The 15,998-nt window shown below is 33.0% G+C and overlaps 1 protein-coding gene and 1 long non-coding RNA gene across 3 annotated transcripts in view; both read right to left on the bottom strand.

Moving 5' to 3' along the window:
• LOC127711615 (von Willebrand factor D and EGF domain-containing protein-like) overlaps positions 1-15,998 on the bottom strand; it is a 252,338-nt gene that overhangs the window by 185,405 nt on the left and 50,935 nt on the right. The gene's annotated exons all lie outside the window — the stretch shown is intronic.
• LOC127712874 (uncharacterized) lies at positions 202-9,216 on the bottom strand. Its single transcript, XR_007987340.1, has 3 exons — positions 8,739-9,216; positions 2,049-2,172; positions 202-1,747 (listed from the first exon to the last, which is right to left on the bottom strand). It is a non-coding gene; the product is annotated as an uncharacterized LOC127712874 (long non-coding RNA).

The following is a 15,998-nucleotide window of genomic DNA, read 5'->3' as shown; positions in this document are numbered from 1 at the left end:
TCTCTAGTTCCCATCTTTTCTTTACAGAAATTTTCTTATGGACTTCATGTTCATGTCTTAAACCCAAGTTGGCCTTAGGACTTTGCTAAAACTTGTCCTAGGATGTAAAACGAAGTTATCTTATGATGGTCATCCTTCAGATCATCCTACCACCATTCTAATTTTATTTTATGCTAGTTAATGAATATATGTATAGAGAAGTATATGAAATAAATTTATGAGATTTTGTAATAATATACATGCATAAAAAGGGGAGTGTCACATCATTTCTATTATAATACAAAAAAATCTGTTACAAAAATAAAAATACAATGAAAAATATACTGCTGCTAATAATATAACAAAAAATAAATAAGATACAAAATGTTTTAAGTACCGACCAATCATTTTGTTTGGGAGGGGGAGGATTAAAAAAATGTTTGAAATAAAATTTCTTGATAAACATAATTTATTATTTGTTTCAGAAGGGAGGTAAACAAATATTGTTCTCATAAAAAATTAAAAAAAACAAATTCAACATTGAGTTTAAAGAAAATCTTGTTCTTCTATGTTAGAGAAAAATGTTTTTTTTTAAATAAAGATTGAACTTGTTCCGTGAAACAAAAATGCCTCGTCCCCTCAACAAAAAATAAATGGTCTGCGCATAACACTGTGTCAAATCTACCCCGGCAAACATGCTTCGAATCGATAGTATTTAATATCCAGAACGGTGACAGATAAAAGGTAGGATTTCTGTTTACTTATTTGTTATTTGTATGCAATTGTAGAATCGTCTGATAGGTAGATTTTATCCGTATATCTTAAATTTCTGGGAAATTTTAACCCTGTCATATTTATTTTATATACAAGACAATAACATGCAAATTATCCTTACGTCCCAGAAAATATGTGTTTTCCCTACATTTTTGACGCCATTTTAAAAGAAAGTTTCTCAATGATTTATCAGTCGGTGAAAAATTAGTTTCCAATTCCTGTATACTGGAATTTTAGATTTGTTTAAAAAAATGTCTTCATGCAGATGAGAAGTGTTATACAGAATGAAAGGATATTGACATTCAAAAGTGAAATTTTTCAACCATATTAAAAAAATAATAAGATGACGTAACGTATACTTTGTTAACAGATGAACATGGGTTTTGACATTCTAGCGCAAAGGTTACAAAACACACAGAAATATGTTATTTTACTGAGGCACAGATTTGTTTACCAAAACACAAAGAAGTAGCACATTCCTTTCTTTGTCTCGAAGGAAACAAGAGCAATCATTAAAACACTATAAAAATAGAGACTGAGCGACATGAAGTGACGATGAAACTGAAGAGGAGGGATGTGAAGATCTCTTATCTAGCGTAGTCGTCTTTTTCAAATTTGATGCATTGTCGAATAAGTAAAAACGAAAGACCATGGCAATCTATTGATAAACTATGGGAATGATTTTTGCATTATTAACAACAAAGAATGTGAGCCGCCCTCAGTGACTCTTCAAAATAATATTACAATATATATGATAATAAATGTAATAATCAAATGCCACACTTGTACAATATCCAGTTAGGCTGTTGTCCAGGACTCTTGCTTTATTTGACTGAAAACGTCCTCTCTCTCACTGGTATTAAGTCTAACTGCGCGTCGAAAATTCCATGAATTTTCCGGAGTATTCTTTAAAAATGATCCAGGCTGTCCAGTATAGATGCTCCACCTTTTTACTTGATAGGAAGAATCCACGCTGTCCATTTCGTCTGTATTCCTGATAAAAATTAAAAGTAAATCGATGTTTATCATTTATTTATATATACCTTTATATGAATAAAACAACAAATGTGAACGAAAGCCATTTGAATCATTTGTCTTATTTTTTCACTTTTCTCTACTCTTAAATTTAACTACATTACATGTACCAATGATATTCATATAATTATTCATTTGTTTTAGTAAATTTGATTATTTTTCAATAGTTAATTGGCTACTCTGTTCTCTCTTTCCCATGCCGAACTTTTTGGACGTGTCTATATACTCCAATGTATTGTATGTACCATTAATGTTTTTACCCTTTCTGCGATTTTGTTGTCTTTATCTTCCAGTAAACAAACACTATGATAGATATCAGAAGAAAGATAACTACTGAGCATCCCATAACTATTGGTCCTACATAAGAAACAGCCTCGTCTCTATCTGTAAATGTAATTCAATATTTTAACACACATTCAAATAAAAGCAGCGATTCTAAAAATCATGCACAGGAACTAACTACTTTAAGTTATTTTTTTTTTCATTATTTTGTGATCTACTTCAGATTATTTTAAAACGTAATACCATTTCCGGTATAAAGTCATAAATCCAGGAAAAAGCGATTGACGAAAAAAGTCTTCTAGTAAACAATAAACACACCAGGGGAAGTTGATTTTCACTAAGTAACTTTGATATGGTATGTCAATTTACCTCCACCAGCATTTATATATATTTGAAGCAACTAAAGAAAAAAGAATTTGCGTCAGTTTTACTCTTTTCCAAATCATACTGGCCATAATACTCTCTTTTTTTCATTTTCAAACCTCATTCATCGATTTTGTTTTTTCTTTTAATGGTTAAATGATTTATGTAGACATTATTTCAGTTTGACACTGGGAGTCAATACTGTATTCCAATTATAGCGTTTTTCATTTGAATTGTAGAACTTCTCTGACACGTATGTCACGTATGACGGATTGTTCCACCGTGGTAGCAAAATATAATTTCTCTCTTGAAGTAAAACGTTATCTTTACATTTTTTTTTAATTTAAAATTGATCGATTGTTGAATGTTTAACATAGAATGACGAATATGTCGTGAATATTCAGAAAAACAATTCGTAATAGATCTAAAGGTCAAAAGAAGAAGCAAAAAATGAGAAGTCATATAATTCTGTGATGATGACATGGGTGTTGATGATGATGTCGATGATGATGATGATGATGATGATGGTCCGTGTCAGTATCAATAACGTTTTATGAAGGTACAAGAAATATGATTGACCTTTTGATGAAATTTTGAACATGTTTGAAAAATCGGACTATTTTGTTCATTCGAAAATTCCAAGTTTCTGCAAATTAACAGTTTTTTTATCTAAAACAAAGTTTTCGGAAAGCCAATTAAGATTATTTAGTAAAGGTTCTATACACGAAGTGTATTTTGGACAAACGAAAAAGAAATGGTGAACATCCTCAATATCTGAACAAGAAGGATCAAGTATAATATAAACTCGAAAAAGGTAAAAGTTTAAGACTGAAGCGGAAAACCGCAATTGAGTTAAAATAATAATCAATTTCCTCAAACCGTACAAATAAAACGTTTCAACTTTACTTAAACAACTATCGGTTTTCAATTCTTTCTTAAATTTAATTTAAAGTCGACGCTGCGAATTTTTTTGTTTAATCAAGCTTATTCCACTCGCGTATTGTGGAGGGAAATATAGAACAACTATACACTGTCTCGAAAATTTAAATTTTATTTGTATAAGGCTTAGAAACAGTTGGAAAGCGAGACTCTACCGAGCATTTCTATCCTGTTTTGAGCCGAGTACAAATAAAATATATACTGCAACTCCTACTTAGGGTAAAACCCATCTTTTTGTTAACTTGGAGCGAACGACGTAATTCCGCGAACCTGTACTTTTAATGACGTCATAGATAAAACTCTACGAAAACACATTGCCAACATCATAAACAAGGCGATATATAAATACAAAATTAGATAATAAATTAATTATTACACAAAGATAACATTACTAACCATGTTATCAATCATACAATTCAAATACATCTAAATATTTTTTCTAATATACCTTTTCTTTCATGGTTAAAAAATTGTTTTGTAGAATGAGCCTATTTCTAAGCTCAGTTTTAAAAACAGAAAATACATTAATATTCTTTGTTCTAAACTCTGACAGATAGTGTATTTTGTGAATTGAAAACATAATCACTGTAAGAAAAAAATTAATATCATAGTATTCTATATCACTTATTTTGTAACCCCAAATCAAATTTTTTAGTGTTAAAATGTGTTTTCCAAGTTTAACTTTTTCTAACAGATTAAATATTTCTTTCCAAAATTTATCAAGAAAGTGGCATGTAATAAAAAAGTGTTCATAATCTTCTGTAATATTACAGTGATTACAGTCTGAGTTTTGGCATATTTTCCATTGTTTTAATAAAACTTTGTTTGGAAGAATAAAATGTAAGAGTTTCCATCTGAACATTTTTAATTTATTTTCTTTCAAATAATTATGAACAAATTTTAGTATATTTTGAGCTTTATTTTCTAATAGATACCTAGTCAACCTCAGAGTACAAGGTTTTAGTTTTAGTGAAAATTTGAAGACCTGTTACAATTCTTGCGGCCTCTAATTGGAAGTTTTCTTATTTATGTGAATAGCATATTAAACTCCGTGGCATATTCAAACAAGAGGTCATAAAGAGCCTGTGTCGCCAACCTGCATTTTCAACAATGGCCAGTTTTTAGCAAAAATCACTAAAGCGGAATAACTCTATAAAGAGTTAACTGGCAATTTCAGTCATGCTGACATATTTGTATGTGTTATCCTGACAACTTTTCATTTTGAACTTTCTATTTTTTTTTTTATAGTTTTCAAGATGATAAGCAAAAACTGCATAAAAATGTTAAAAATTATTATTTAAGGGCAACGACTCAAATAACAAGTTGACTGAAGATTTCAGCCATTACAGCACATTTGTAGATCTTGTTTTGCTGATCATTAATGCTATCTAAAGTTACTATTTATCTATTATAGTTTCAAGATAAAAGGCAAAATACGCAAGAAAGTGTTAAAAATTATCATTAAAGGGCAATAACTTCAATAAAGAGTCGACTATTGATTTCGGTTATGATTGATTTATTTGTAGATCTTGTCTTGATCATTTTTGCTATTTAATGTTTCCATCTATCTATTATAGTTTTTAAGTTAGAAGACAAAAACGGAAAAAAAATTGGTAAAAATCGTCACTTAAGGGCAATAACTCTAGTAAGTAGTCGACTGAATATTTCGGCCATGTTGACTCATTTGTAGATCCTGTCGTGCTGATTATTTTTGATTTTAAAAATTCTATTATAGTTTTTAAGATATTTGGCAATGACGCAAAAAAATTGGTAAACATCATCATTAAAGTGCAATAACTTTAATAAAGAGTCGGAATAGTTCAATATATAATATTAATGCTTAATAATAATTATGTTTAAACTGTCAAAATGAAAACTGAGTTTGATGAGAAGCCATTTTTTTTAACCAAGCAATTAACAATGACATTATATTTGAATATTCGGTTCTTAATAGAAAGAGGGTTATTGCATGCAGTGCTAGCAATGATTTCCCTAAAACAGGTATATACTTATTCAAGTGCACCTTCTACGGTACGCTCGACTTTAGTGACTCAACACAAGGTTTTTTGCATTGTAAAGGTTGTCAAGGACTTTTTATAAACAATAAACGCCAGCACATCATGGACAAACAAGTGAGTTGTCTATGTTTATAATTTAAAAACGAAAACCTCTGTAAATGAAGTCTGTGTATTTTCTTCAAAAATCATGGCTTTATTCGCCGCAAATTCCCCATTTTCTAATAAATGCAATGAAACAATAAACAGTATTGCTTTAAACAACGTTTCCCTTTGGGACATGTACAAAATGGCACGTCACTTTTATTCTGTACTTTTGCTGTTTTGATATTGTAGCTCTTTAAAAATATCTTAATACACAGGCCAACAGAAGGAGTCACCAACTGCCTCCTATAGCAGTTTTTTTTTTGGGAAAACATCCTCAAAATTGACAATAGTTTTATCGAAAAGAGAAAGTCGATTACACATTTCTTCCTTCAGGCGTGTTTGAGTTGACTATTATGTCTAGAAAACGTATAAAGCAAAAAATATTTGATTCATCATCTCGCTTCAGATTCTATTATTTTTATATATTTAGGCTTCATGTTGATATAATAACATTAAAAATTCACAGTGCTAATAAAAAAAGGAAATATATGGGTCAAGTGAAATACCTTTCTGATGAGTCATCACAACAGAGTAGGTGTGTTTGAATAACAAAAAGAGCTTCGTGCTATAACACATGTTAGAACTTCTGGATAATTTTAAATCTCGGTCTTTTTCTGAAATTAGTTCTATCAAAACTTTTGATTTTTCAACCATAAAATTGAGAATGGAAATGGGGAATGAGTCAAAGAGACAACAACCCGACCATAGAGCAGACAACAGCCGAAGGCCACCAATGCAGCGAGAAACTCCCGCACCCGGAGGCGTCCTTCAGCTGGCCCCTAAACAAATATGTATACTAGTTCAGTGATAATGGACGTCATGCTAAACTCCAAATTATACACAAGAAACTAAAATTAAAAATGATACAAGACTAACAAAGGCCAGAGGCTCCTGACTTGGGACAGGCGCAAAAATGCGGCGGGGTTAAACATGTTTTTTGAGATCTCAACCCTCCCCCTATACCTCTAGCCAATGTAGAAAAAACAAACGCACAACAGTACGCACAGTAAAACTCAGTTTAAGAGAAGTCCGAGATCGATGTCAGAATAGGAAACAAAAGAAAATAAACAAAATGACAATAATACATAAATAACAACAGACTACTAGCAGTTACTGACATGCCAGCTCCAGACCACAATTAAACTGATGTATACTACCATTCCCCATGTGAAATTGAAAAACTGTCTAAAAGAAATAGTCCACAATGCTTTTCATCATAAAAAAGGTAGCATACGCTATAAATTTATTTCTTTGGGATACCATGAGGCATATTTTGTTAATAGTGAACAAAAGGGTAAAACATGCTACACAGAGGAACAAGTGATCAGTATGCTGGAGTTTCTTATTGACAACATATTTGTTGAATTTGGAGGTAGACTTTTTCAACAAATTGTCGTCATTTCTATGGGAACGAACTGTGCGCCTCTCCTTGCCGACCTCTCCTTATTTTCATATGAATCGGAGTTCCTTCAGACACTTGTCAAAAACAAGAAGATCAAAGAAGCCAAGTTATTTAATTTCACTTTCAGATATATTGATGATGTTCTTTCCATTAACAATCCGTACTTTTCTGATTGGGTTCCATTAATATATCCACCAGAACTAGAAATTAAAGAAACAACAGACACGGCTTCCTCCGCCTCATTTTTAGACTTATACATTTGACATACACAGTCATCTCTGTACAAAATCTATGACAAACGAGACGATTTTAATTTTGAAATTATCAATTTCCACAACTTTAGTAGAAATATACCAACTTCACCTGCATATGGGATATACATTTCCCAACTTATTCGGTATTCAAGAGCTTGCAGCTCCTACTCAGACTTTGTAAAACGTCACCAGTGTCTGAGCAGAAAGTTGATTAACCAGGGGTATGTCAAAGAACGTCCCGTCCTTTTTCTAAAAAAGTTCATCGGAAGGTACCAAGAACTTGTTGATAAATAATTCCGTATCAACTTCACAAATTATACACGATGGTCTTGAAGTATAGATTTTGAGAACTGACGTTATTTATCATCTTAATAACGTGTTATAGTATTCTTTTATTTATCTTTATTGATATTACTTTTACTGTTAAGTCGATTTTACGCCAGTACTTAAAACCTTCCATCCTTTATGGGTGGATTTCACATAGATAAATAAAATCGTACAATATAAGCAAAATGAGGATTTTAAATTTGATGTATGCCTTTTTGTGCTTCTTCGTTACATTTGTTTGTTTTTATAGTGATTAAGATGATAACACAATGTTGACTGCTGTACCCCTATTTTTGACATTTTTACCTATTGTGTCTGTTTGTTTTGTTCACGCATCGTTGTCAATATAATGGAATATGATGCGACTGTCATACAAGTGAGAGGTTTAGCTAGCTATAAAACCAGGTTCAATCCACCATTTTCTTATGTAGACCAAGTCAGGAATATGACAGTTGTTATCCATTCGTTTGATGTGTTTGGTTTTTTTTTATTTTGCCATTTGATTGGGTACTTTCCTTTTTGAATTTTCCTTGGAGTTCAGTATTTTTGTGATTTTATTTTTTTAGTAGTTTTTCTTATTTGTATTTTTTTAAATTTTCATTCACTAATTTTCAAACTAAAATTTCGGCGTATTAATCATTTTATTCATAAAATGTAATTAAAAAAAGGTCGGTAAAAAGGTTGAATAACATCCCACTGAAATGTTTACTAAAAGCCCTTGACGACAGACTTTACTTGTTGATCTTTTTTGTGCATACCTTAAAAAAAATCATTTTGTGTGTGTGTTATCTAGGGTTGTTACATCTTCAAGCTATGGAATATTTCAGTCTGTCCTTCCCCGATTGAACTTTTGAAAATTACCCCTGAAAACCAATCAGACAATAGTTTTTAGTTGACAAAAGGCCTGAAGTACATTATAAGCGCTGAATTGTAAAAGTAATATTGAGATCCATGACTTATACTGCAGCAGTTACATTATTCCACCTCTATTTGTTATCAAGACGCAAGTACACACCTTATTTACAACAACAGGTTTGACGGATGCAATAGGAAACACACATCTGCTGTACACGATAGTCAAACAATTGTTTGTAACAGCAATCAGGAACATACATCCTTTTATATCTGTCGTACCGATAGCCGGTAATATGGTGTAAGGTTATTACCACTTTGCGTGATTAATTTTAAATTGATAACCTTATCAATAACATTAAAACCTACCAGAAATCGAAGGTTTCGCTGGAGCTTGAGATTCTGATGATTTTACGTTCCAGTTTGTTGTTACCTCAGATGTAGCATCCTTTGTGGTTATTTCAACTACACTTGGTGATTGAGAAGTCATTCTTTCTTGTTGTTGTGTTGCAACTTGATTATTTGATAATTTTGTTGAAGAATCAGGTTCTACTGAAAACTTAGTCAGATGTGTTTTTGTTTTCTCCGTTGCAGAACTAGTCAGGGTAGTTGTTTCCTGCTCTGTTCCACTTGGAATGTCATTTTTTGCTCGGGTGTACTTCTCACATTTGTTTCTTGTTCTGTTGCACCTGCACTTGTTGTCGGATGGGTAGTTGTTATTGTTGTTTCTTGTTCTGTTGTACTTTGCCTTGTTGTTGGTTCACTGGTTGCAATGGAATTTTCTTGTTCTTTTGATACCAGCATGGTTGTTGGTTCATTTATGACAATGGTTTTTTCTTGTTCTGTTGTTCTGTTGCACTTATTGTTGTTGTTGGCTGAGTGGTGGTAATGATTGTGTCTTGTTCTGTTGCACTTAGCGCCGTTGTCGGCTGGGTGGTGATAATGGTTGTTTCTTGTTCTGTTGTACTTAGCGTTGTTGTCGGTTGATTGGTATTAATGGTTGTGTCTTGTTCTGTTGTACTTAGCTTGGTTGCCGTTTGATTGGTATTAGTGGTTGTTTCTTGTTCTGTTGAGCTTAGCGTTGTTGTCGGCTGAGTTGTGGTAATGGTTGTGTCTTGTTCTGTTGAGCTTTGCATGGTTGTCGGTTCAGTATTAGTTATGGCTGTGTGTTGTTCTGTTACAATTAGATTGGTTGTCGGTTGATTGGTAAAAATGGTTGTTTCTAGTTCTGTTACACTTAGTTTGGTTGACGGTTGATCGGTATTAATGGTTGTTTCTTGTTCTGATGATCTTAGCTCGGTTGTCTGCTGATTGGTAATGATGGATGCGTCTTGTTCTGTTGTGCTTAGCATGTTTGTCGGTTCAGTGTTGGTAATTGCTGTGTTTTTTTCTGTTGAACTTAGCGTGGTTGACCGTTTTGTAGTGGCTATTGTTGTTTTTTGTTCTGTTGTGCTAAGCATGTTTATCGGTTCAGTGTTGGTAACGGATGTATATTGTTCTGTTGAACTTGGCTTGGTTGGCGATTCAGTGGATGAAATTCTTGTTTCTTCTTTTGTACTTTGTCTGGCTGTCAGTTCATCGAAGGCATTGGTTGTTTCTTGTTCTTTTGAACTTAGCGTTGTTGTCGGTTCACTTGTGGTGGTTGATACTTGTTCTGTTGCACCTAGCTTGGTTATTGGAACGATGATGGATGTTGTGGTTTTTTTTATTTCCTTTGTTGTTTTTGGTTCAGTGTTTAAAGTCGATATGTGTGTCGTTGCATTAAGGATAGATATCGGTTCTGTGGTGGTGGTTTCTTTTTGTAATAGTGCATTTTCCATGGTTGTCGGTTCAGCGGGGTTGGTTATAATTTGCGATGAGGTTTGATTTATTGTTGGTAATTTAAAAATAGTCGTTATTACGTCATGGTTTGTGCTAACTAAATTAGTCGGTTTAAGATCTGTAGATAAATTTTGTTTTATAGAATGTTCAGTAGCTGTCGTTTCGAAATCTGGAAATTTTTTCAGTGTTGTGGTTTTGTCTTGAGTTGTCGATGAATCAATGTCGTTCTTCCTTTGCTGCTCTGTTGTACTTTGTAAAGTTGTCGGATCAGTTGTGGTGGTTGCCTTTTGTTCTTTTGTTTTATCTGTAGTCGTTAGTTTAAAATTTGTCGTTTTCTTCCCGTTTGTTGTTTTTTCTGAATAATCGGTTGTTAGCTTTTGATTGATAGCATTTTCTGTACTTGTCAATTCGATACTAGTAGATGTTGTTAATGGTGTTGTACTTTCTTCAGTTGATATGGAACTATTTGTAGTTATTGGTTCAAAAGTGTCAGGTATTGTGTCTGTTCTTGTTTTATCTGTAGTTTTCAATTTGAAGCTTGTAGTTGATGGTGGTTCGGTCTGTTTTTCTGTAGTTTTTGTCGTTTTTGGTTTTGTTGAAATTTCAGTGATGCTTGTTGTTTCCTGTCCTTCTTTGTTGTATAGAGTTGTCGATTGCCAGGTAGCCCTTTCTGTTTCATTTGTTGTTGGTTTAAATACAGTAGTTGTATCATACTTTTTATGCGTGGTTTCAAAAGGTGATGTAAATTTGTCCTTGGGAATTTCTTCACTAGTAAGAATTGTGTCTACTTCTGTCAATGGCTTTAATGTTGTAGTTACATGTTCTACCATTGTCGTCAATGTCAATTCGGATGCTCCCTCTCTCGAAGATAATTCTGGGGTAGATGTTGTAGATACGCTAGGTGTATCAGTTGGTGTTATTTCTCCTGAATTCGACATTTCAGATGATCTCAAAGCAGTATTAGACGTTGTTTCTGCTATTGATGTGGTCAGTTTTGTGGAAATACCTCTACTGGGAGTGGTATGTTCACTTGAAGATTCTGTATTTGGCCACGTCACTTCAGGACAAGTATCCTTAAAAAAATTCAACATTAAGCAACATTTTCTTTAATACCAAATTCTCAACAAGAAAAATATAACCTTGTAAATATGACAGTCCCTTTAAAATTTTATTCAAATATACTTTCTGTCCAATTTTTACTTACGTTATTCATAAACTAGGAAATAGCCACTTCTGCATATGTAATAAGATGTATAGAGTTTATTCAAAACAGAATAAACTAAACGTTTTCAAGTGCTGTTCGAACACACTGATGATGGTAACCTCATAAAAGCCCGGGCTGGCTTCACGTAGTTGGGCTGATATGGGTCAACTCGGTGAATTAGCACACTAGAGGTAAATAATATTCATATTGACTTATTGCATTTTCCATATCTGCCCAGTTATTATCACTCGTCCAATATCAGAACATATCCGATATAGAAAAGACCAAGTATTAATCTGTAACAAGATTGCAGTTAGCCTTTGGAGATTAATTATATATCTATTTTCTTGACAAACTGTCCCAAGTCAGGAGCCTCTGGTCTTTGTTAGTCTTGTATGTTTTTTTAAATTTTAGTTCATTTATATGTTTTGGAGTTTAGTATGACGTCCATTTTCACTGAACTAGTACACATTTTTATTTATGGGCCAGCTGAAGCCCGCCTCCGGGTGCGGGATTTTCTCGCTGTGTTGAAGACCCATTGGTGGCCTTCGGCTTTTTTCTGCTCTTTGGTCGGGTTGTTGTCTCTTTGACATATTCCCCATTTCCATTCTCAATCTTATTCATTATATAACCAAATATAAATGTTTCGATTGATTGAAAATCATTTCCATATTTCTATATATAAACTTACTAGAACTATGCATATGATGGATGATGCATTACAAGAATAGCACTCGTCGTCATATATTATTATATTGACAGAATCTCCAAATTGATTTCCATCATTTGACAAACTGAGTTCATATCCTTCTGCTACCACTGCTTTTGATATGGAGCGTTTTCGTCGAGATGATTGAAGATCCACTGATACCATGAAAGCATTCCTGTAGTCTGCTTTAACAATCTCTGCATCTGACGTATATTCATGTGTATTGTTCAGTATCTAAAAAAATGAGTACATAGGTCTACATCTTCCAGAAAAAGTATTGAAATAATAACTGTTGTGTTTTGATTTCAATTGCAACTAAAGCTGCTACAATGTACAACCTTATGTTTAACCCTTGTAGATATTGCAAATATATCAACAGAAAGAAATATCACTTATGTACCTCAAATAGATAATATTGTCTCATAAAACCTATTTCTATAATATAACCTATAATTTTAAACATACAAAATTATGCCTTGTGCTATTCGTAACGTGTTTTAAAAGATTAATTTAATAAATGTTCTTTTTTCCTGTTTGGCACATACAATTTGTCCAAACTGTCCCGGCAAAGAAAAATTTCGTTTGACTCATAAATATTTCTTTTCAATATGGTTACAATTTTTCAATATGGTTACAAACCACCATACGACAGCTAAAAGTAGGATTGCTGTTTATTTTTTAGTTATATGAATGAAATTGTAGAACATGAAATGGACATATCACTATTTCTGGCTGTGAGATGTAATATTTTCCACACTAATTTCAGATTAATTGGATAATAAGTGAAAATGCAAGGAAAAACGATAATAACAGTGATCCCACCCTGAATGTGGCTCAATATATCTACAAGTCATTTTTTGCCGGGGTAGTTAGAAATTGGATAGAGTAACCATGAAAAAATATGGACAAACTCCCATCCATATTTTGAAACCAAAACTAACAATGAACAAATAGCTTATCAAATGGTTTTGTTTAAAATTACCTGAAAGTGCCTTCGTTTACACCATACATTGGTTGATGGGAACGTCCCGAATATGTTTGTCCTTGAACAGCCACGAAAACGTGTGCCACATAAACCATTAGAAGGTAATAGTATGTTTAAAGGTGGCGTTGACGTTTGTTTTGAACAATCATCTTCAACATAACCTTCATAACATGAGCAGATTCCTGCCAAAAAAAAATTGCAATATAACATAATAACACCTTATACAAGTATCCGGGATTTTGATTGGTTGATCGCTAGTGTATTTTTCATGTATGTTTTTTTATATAACTATCGCCGGAGTATTTACACAAAGATATGCCTTTTTACCTTTTGCCAAAACGAATGTACCTTTTTTACCCATCACGTAGACACATGATCATTTGTGCGCTTTTTTATTAAATGCTGTTTTTTGTTCTTTTGCAAACGTCTTGAAGCGAAAAAAAATGTGGATTACATTTTTGATGTGTACTTAAACAGATATATCATGTTTAGGAAGGGTATGTGCAAAAAATACTAGTAATCCTAAGAAGATGATTTCATTCGCCTAGCGGCTCAGGAAATTTTCTGTCTCTCTACTGATATTTTTTTCGCAAATACCCCTACAGAACATGATACTATCCCTTTAATTCAATAAACAACGTGTATACGTTTCACTATAACTATAATGTATTAAAAGTACGTTAAATTTGTAGATTTCCGAAGAAACTGTGCTTGCGACTCCCTTAGAGTGGAAAACATAGTGGTCAAACATTACCTCCCCAGCACACTGAAATATTGAACTCTTAAATGTTTTACACGAATTTGAGAGGAAGCTACTGATAGAAGTAAGAGCTCACTTAGGAAATTGGTGCATTTTTATTATACTTAAATTTTCTGTAACCATATATACAAATTCGCTGGAAATTGTATGCATCTTTTGGCGTATTCAGAAACAATTGAACAGGTATGATGTTGAGAGCAATTATTTTGCCCCAGGAATGACTTTAAATGCAGGGAGAGCAATTTGATGTCGCAACATATATAAAATAGCCATTTAATACACAGTTTTCGGTCAAAATAGATATGAGCAACAGCTTTATACAAAAAAGATATTTACACACATTTCCATCTATGTAAAATACGTCTAGTAACAAAATATCTTTTTGGGTAAAGCTATTGCTTATATCTAAATATTAAGTTTTCAGACTGAGGCTTATTTAGTAACTTTTTGCAGTTTTGCTCAAAATAAAAGGAGTTTGAAGCACTAATGTAACTAAAAATAAAACAATACAGACGATTGATAATCTAATGGTCTGTGAACATTTAATTAGAGCCTACAATTTTCTAAATTATATACATTTTGATTTTCGAAGGAGAAAAGGGAGGGGGGGGGGGAGGGGCAAAAACGTGGCCTTATCATATTTTCTTCGTTTTTTTATGATGTTTATAAAAAAATGCCGAAAAAACGAAAACCGGAAAGACGTTTTTCGTCATATTGTTATACACTTTTTAGCATGATAGCAGTACCCCCGGTAGACCAAAAATCGAATAATTTGACAAGAAAACGTTCTGGAACTTAGTAAACATGATAAAAATAAAATAGAAATAAAACAGAATTATCTAATATATTATCATTTCCCACTTTAAATAACAAGCCATGAGCCAGCAGGCTATATGATTTTTTAGGTAAAATTGGGTTGAAATGTTGCTATGGAATAAATTCCTCGCGTATCAACCACAATTTATTTTTCTTTTGACTGTATACGTCACTTGAATGAGCCAATTCTCTGTATATATAAACTGCTAATGCAGAGATTTTCATGTCAGAAATATTAACAAAATCGATTGATATGCAGCAAAAAATTTAAAGAATAGAATTAAGGTCATTAGACAAAGTCAAACAAATTGGATGGTGTCTAGGCGGTGTCCCCCACGGCCATGATCTGGATAAATTTTTCATGGCCGTTTGTTGCCGATTTAGTCCAGATTGCGTTCAGATCTTGCCGAATGCGAACCTTTGTCGATTCACTCTCTGGCCACTGTCTGATCCCTGTTGGGTCGCATTCGGGAGAATCTGGACGCTGTCGGGACAAATCGGTCGTTTTTTTACCACGCAAAAGATACGAATCGGATTGAGAACTTAATAATTGGGACGAATTCGTCTGAAAGCGGCTAAATTGGGACATTTCTTATACGATATCTGATTAAATATATGTTTTTAATAAAGGTTGAATTTCCAGCCACGATTCACAAGACAAAACAGTTGACAAATTTAAATCGAGAATAGTCCTATCAAGGACGAAAGTAAAAATCCTGAAATTTGTGACGGAGAGCTCTTCACTCTTAGCTTTCAAATATTCGGTTTTGAGCGTTTCTGATAAGGGTAAAAATAGAAAATTGCTTCGGATAAATCAAATTGATAAAGTGTTATTTTCATTTTTAATAGATATAAGAAGATGTGGTATGAGTGCCAATGAGACAACTCTCCATCCAAGTCAAAATTTATAAAAGTAAACCATTATAGGTCAAAGTACGGTCTTCAACACGGAGCCTTGGCTCACACCGAACAGCAAGCTATAAAGGGCCCCAAAAATTACTATTGTAAAACCATTCAAACCAACGGTCTAATTTATATAAAAAACGAGAAACGAGAAGCACTTAGTCACACCACCACTACATTATTTGCTGTTTTGTCTGCCGGAACGAACACAAACCGCTTTGCGAGTACTTGGAGTTTATTTTTTATGCTGGAAATGGGAATATCATGGACCCTATTACTAATTTCAGAATTGATTTCAAAATGAGATATACGAATATTAACAGTATTCATAATTTTATTCAAATAACTGTCTAGAGATTTTTTATCAGATTTTTCACGTTTACACCAATTTTTACAGTAGACAGACAGAGCGTCTGTAATGACCTGACGAC

This window comes from Mytilus californianus, unplaced genomic scaffold (assembly GCF_021869535.1).
Source record: "Mytilus californianus isolate M0D057914Y unplaced genomic scaffold, xbMytCali1.0.p SCAF_1, whole genome shotgun sequence".
In the NCBI taxonomy this organism is placed as follows: domain Eukaryota; kingdom Metazoa; phylum Mollusca; class Bivalvia; order Mytilida; family Mytilidae; genus Mytilus; species Mytilus californianus.
This window is presented reverse-complemented; position numbering and strand designations above follow the sequence as displayed.